At 35.5% G+C, this 5947-nt stretch overlaps 1 long non-coding RNA gene across 2 annotated transcripts; it reads left to right on the forward strand.

Moving 5' to 3' along the window:
• The first annotated feature begins 2912 nt into the window (after positions 1–2912).
• On the forward strand, positions 2913–5532 carry LOC113346772. 2 transcript variants are annotated; one of them, XR_003358617.1, is made up of 2 exons: positions 2913–3345; positions 5177–5532. It is a non-coding gene; the product is annotated as an uncharacterized LOC113346772 (long non-coding RNA). The 2 variants fall into 2 exon arrangements; XR_003358616.1 differs by having other exon boundaries at positions 2917–3345; positions 5181–5532.
• The last annotated feature ends 415 nt before the right edge of the window (positions 5533–5947 follow it).

Below are 5947 nucleotides of genomic sequence, written 5' to 3' on the forward strand. Positions count from 1 at the left end.
TTACTAAGCTAACATTGGTTGCAAACCGTGATTTGAAAGATTATATAAGGGAGAACTCTAACAACTGGGAAACCTAATCCCCACACCTCCTGTGTGATACTAGTTGTATTAGATAGAGTCGATTCTCCTTTAACCTTAGATTTCTACCGAGACCCTGTAGGTTAACGACTTGAAGACTTCATTGGTATTGTGAAGCCAGACCGATACTACTTTCTTGTAGTTGTGTGATCTGATCTTGCTGTTTCTATCGTACTAAGTACAACCGTAAGATTGGCTTAAGATTGATTTCTCCGATAGGCAAGATATAAAATAAGTCACAAACATCTTCGTCCCATCGTTTGTGATTCCACAATATCTTCTTTCGCTAGTCGATTAATATTATTGTGAGGTGATTGATAATTCTAGGTTGTTCTTCGGAAATATAAGTCTGGGTTATCAATTGGTTCCTGTTCACCTTGATTTATCAAAAGACGGAACAAAAACTCGTAGGTATTTCTGTGGGAGACAGATTTATCTATTACCCGAGATTTTCTGTGTGATACAGATTTGTTTATTAAAGTCTTCGACTTTGGGTCGTAGCAACTCTTAGTTGTGGGTGAGATGATCTAAGGGAATCAAGTGTGTAGTATCCTGCTGGGATCAGAGACGTAAGGAGCGCAACTGTACCTTGGATCAGTGTGAGATTGACTGCGTTTCAACTACAGTCCAGACCGAAGTTAGTTTGTAGTAGGCTAGTGTCTGTAGCGGCTTAATACAGTGTATGTTCAATCTGGACTAGGTCTCAGGGTTTTTCTGCATTTGCGGTTTCCTCGTTAACAAAACTTCTGGTGTATGTGTTATTTCTTTTCCGCATTATATTTTGTTATATAATTGAAATATCACAGGTTGTGCGTTGAATCGATCAATTGGAAAATCCAACCTTTGGTTGTTGATTGAAATTGATTGATCCTTGAACATTGGTCTTTGGTACCGTTCAAGTGATTTCTCTTGTATTCAATTAGACTCGCAGATTTTTATTTGCTTGAGTAAGTATTGAATCGAGAAAGTGAGATATAACTCTTTGATATACTTTTATTAAGATTGAGTCGGACTGTCTAGTTGATTCTCTTAAAAGTATATTGGAGTTAGTCCATACAGATTGCTAATCGAAATATTGGGTATGGTTGTTGTACCCCCGCTTTTTCATATTATATCGGTCATGTACCATAACTATTATCAAGTGATTACCTTGGTGTTGTATTATCTCGACTTTGTCCATAGCGATCACTGAAGGTATCATACTTATAGGTTCATATCGAAAGGATCGTGGTGTTCTTGGTACCCTCGTCATTTCAATTGGTATCAGAGCAGACAAACACGAAAAGATATAATAATCTGTATTTGGTGCGATCCAACCTATAAGACTGAAATTTAAAATGGTTAAGGAAGAACCTAACAATTCAGTTACCGTATCGCAAAGTTTTTATATACTATGTCCATTGTATACTCAAAAAGGAGCCAGTTTGTCTTTCCTTCCTGTTCAACAGTTCAATGTTGTTAGTTCATTCCATGAACAACCTAAAGGAAATATTAACAATAAAATTTTAATAAGGAAAAAAATACCTGCAATACACGTTTCAGATTTGGAAACAGAGGACACGACTGAGTTTTTCATCAATCTTGCCGAAAAATACAATCTGAGAGATAAAGTTTATTTTCCTTTCGCCAAGGATATTATCCAAGACTCATTGATAAAAACCATGTCTCGTGGGAAATCCTTGCATCAAGGTGTACTTGAATATCATGTTGAGACGTATTGATCTTTTTGCCTTGGTGACTATTATTATAGATGTGAAATTCAGAATAATAAAAGACGAAAACTAGAAAACAGAACACACTAGAAATCAGATTCGAAGAAAATATCTTCTCTAGATTACGAACAAGAAAACTATATATTACAATTCTCTCTTTGTTACACTCATAATCTCTCTAGGTGAATAACCTTAAACTGTTTGCTAAGCTTGCTTTTACTATAATAATTGTCTCACAAACTTATCTCTAGGTGATTTGTCTCCCAAACCTCCTTTCTTAGATGTGTCTGCAACCACACTATCTAGATCTAGGTGTGTCTGTATCACAAACCATATTATAGATGTCTTAGCTATGAGCTAAATATCTCTATTTATAGCTTTAATGGTTTCCCAAACCTTATAGGAATTTATTTCCTTACCTAGGAATAATTCATTTTCTAGGTGTATTTCATTATCTAGGAATATTACCTTGTGTATGAAGTATTTCCTTATCTCCTAAGAATCTATTTTCCTTCTATAGGAATACTGCCTTAAATCAGTAAAAAAGGGTGATTAGCCATATGTAAAAGACCAAAGACCGGAAGAAATGGCAGAAAGAAGAACCCCCAACCCTTTTTTACTGCCTAAATCCAGGAGGAGCATCCAACAAAGGAAGAGTACCTTTCACTCGATCTAGTACCACCAAAAAGTATAGTATAAACAGAGTATCCGGAAGGAACAGATGCACAAACAGACTTATAAAATGGATAAAAACAAAAAGATAATTATCAAACTTTGTAGATAGCAGTTTCCGCACTAGTAGACCAAGGTATTGGGTTTTCGCTACCTACTAGTAGTCGTTGCTCCAGTTGTAGAAAAAACTCAACCATTCTTGCACTTCCACATCCTTTTCGATTAATCGTAGGTAAGGTCCCTAATGACTTGCAACAAATCATGTGAAAGGTTATATTTGAAGGTTAGGGAATACAAGAGCTCTTTCACCCTGCTGAACCATCTCTTTTTACTGAAACTTACCAGCGAGCCTCGAGGCTGATTTTAACAGCAGTTTAACACCGTTTTATTTATTTATCGGTGTTAACCTGTTAATTGGATAAGGGTGACCCTCATGCGCACATTTTAACGGCAGTTTTCTCGGAAAAAACCTCCGTTTTCCAAACCTTCTTACTTCTGTTTCAGACTTTCAGTTCTCCTTCCTCATTTAATTCTCTCCCAAGCCCATCTGAATCTGGTACCCAAAATCAGTTTCCATGGCGTCTTCCTCAGGTACTAAAAAGCAAATAGGGCTATTGGCGAATGCCCTAAAACGGAAAGACAGCTTCATCCAGTTCTTTGCAATGGGTGGAATCTTATTTTTGAGCATGAGATCTTTAGGTCAAAAATACCGTCTCCATAGTCTCCAAGAAGATAACTATGATCTTAGGGAGGAGCACGAAAAACTCACTGAGAAAATGAAGAATATTAAGCGTAGTCTTCTTGATGAAGCAGCTCTTGATTCTACTGGTTTACTAGCTTCCCGACTTCGATTACTTTTCGGAAACGATGACAAATGATTTCAGTGAGTGATTTTATATTTTTTATACTTTTGGAAATTTCTTTCTTTGCTGCCGTTTTTGGTTCTTTTGAGTGATTTAGGGTTTATGATACAATTTGGGGATATTTTTCCTTGAGTGTTTAGTAAATTTTTGCTGACTTTAAGTGGCTGCAATTTTGTATACATTGACTAACCAGTAGCAATTGGGGGATTGTGATTGAGTTGTTCCAGTTTTGAATGTGCACTCTCTTTCTAGAGTTTTCATTTTGATTACATTTCTCAAATTTCTGCATTTCTTTGCTAAATTTGGGATCACCTAATTGTGTTATTAAAGGGTGTTTCAATAATAAAAAATTTAACTGTATGGTTAATATGAAAATTGAACTCTGTTTTGCCGGGGTTGAGCTATCAGCATGTAACACACAAAACAAAGAGAACAACTAACTAAACAAGTTATTTTATTTGATCAGAAAATGTTGTTGTAGGTCATTACCAGGTTGGATTGTTTTATTTGTCAAACCCTCTTACTAAATACAAGTCCAACTTACAACTTCCCCAAATGTATTATGTATTAAATTTAGCGATAACTTGAAAGCCTGAGTAGGAGTATGATAATTATCGTTTATTCTTGAGACAGCAGACAAGTTGTTTTATTTCGAGTCCTACTTCGATGGAAATTTTTTACCTTGTTGTTTCAACACTTGATCAGTTTAGGGGTTTAGGAAGAGGAAGTGAAGAATGGACGATTCTTTTATTCGATACTGTAAGCAGGCACCAACTTTGCCAGAATTAACTCGTCGTTGTGATCTTCTGCTAGATTATTTGGTCGTTTCATTTGGGGAACGAACCTAATGTTTCATTATATTGACCGTGTAGGTGATAATCCCAAACTTTTCTTTTATGGATAATATACAATTCGATTTGATGTTTCCACAATGGTTTCAAGTGTGCCAAAATCGGTTGAAGTGAAATATTTAGGTGTTCTTATGTTGTTCACATGTATAAATTCATCTGTATGTTAGTTAGCTACTGAATTCTTTGTATTTAATAAAGGGAACCGAATTTGTTTTGTTGGTGAGTACGCCAAACCTGTCAATGATAAACTACACTACGTATTACCTATGATTCGGGTATTTTCAATTTAGAAGTTGCTAGTGTTAAGAAATTACCATACTTTTCTGCTATTCTTGCCTCCTCTGGATGGGATACGCCTAATGAATATTGTGTTGAATTATTGAAGTGGAACTGAGTATTTCTCAACGTGTAATCATTTAGTCACTTGTTGTCGTTACTGCACTGTTGAAGTATGCTGACACCTATGATTCGGGAATTTTCAATTTAGAAGTTGCTAGTGTTAAGAAATTACCATACTTTTCTGTTATTCTTGCCTCCTCTGGATGGGTTACGCCTAATGAATATTGTGTTGAATTATTGAAGTGGAACTGAGTATTTCTCAACATGTAATCATTTAGTCACCATTGCAGTCGTTACTGCACTGTTGAAGTATGCTGACTCTTGAATATGTTTCTTTAGATTATCTGTGGTCATTATTTTCGCAGATCCTAGAAATTGGTTTTCTATTTTATTTTTTTTATGGTTTTGTATTTGCTCATTTTCTGCTTGTATGGATTTTCTTCTGTCAGAGATTAGATATAGATTAATCCTAAATTCGTATGATAGTCAATTTCTAGAAAATTACCTCAGTATCTCAAGTGGTTCAAAACTTCACCACAATTTGTATAGGTTTTTATTCGTGTAGAAGGCAACTGAATTTGTGCTATCTGTGAACTTTTTGTAGAGAAAACAAAACATTTTACTTTCTAACGGGAATGACCCTCGTTTTTTTTTTTTGGAGGCAGGCGAGAGAATAGAGGTATAGGAGGAGAGCTGATTTCGGAAATTGCTCGCAAGAGAATCAAACAAACGAGAATTTTCTAAAAGAAGGCAGTAGTGAGTAGATTATTTATGACAGATTTTTACATGTTTTCTCGAATAGCAAAATATGGTGTGTGCTTGTTGGACATAACATGCCTCCTATATTCAATTGTTCTTTGTACAATAATCTACGTAGTAGGAAATACATGTATAACTTAAGGTTGGTGAGTTCATCTCATATGAATTTTGAAAGTCATTCTCAGCAATTGCTACTCCATGATCTATGCCTCAACTTAGGCTTTTGCTTAGAAGTTAAACATCCGATTGTTTATTTCATGCTCTCTGTATGTATTTCTGATGATCTCATTTAATAGCTCCTTCATCCCGTCTTTGGAATGGGGAGAGAAACAAACTGAAGAAAGTAATCAATCTATTCCTTTGAGGTTAGCATCAAACGAGACAAATCGGGTTGTTATTGTTATCTCTGTAAGTTTCATAATTTCTCTTCATTTATACATGATGAGTATATAAGTCAGGCCGGCGTAAAAACTATGTCCTATTTTGGGGAGTTAACCTTGTCTCCTACCCGACCCGGTACTTGCTACTGGAAATGGGTTTTGGTTTTGGTTTTGGTTTTTTTGAGTATATAAGTCAGGCTACGAAATTCTTTGACCTCTAATCTCTTTAGTTGAATTATAATACGTTTTATATGCGTTTGGTTGGAGATGGTGTTCCCCTTTTCTTCTATGCA

Source organism: Papaver somniferum, chromosome 2, assembly GCF_003573695.1.
Source record: "Papaver somniferum cultivar HN1 chromosome 2, ASM357369v1, whole genome shotgun sequence".
Lineage (NCBI taxonomy): Eukaryota > Viridiplantae > Streptophyta > Magnoliopsida > Ranunculales > Papaveraceae > Papaver > Papaver somniferum.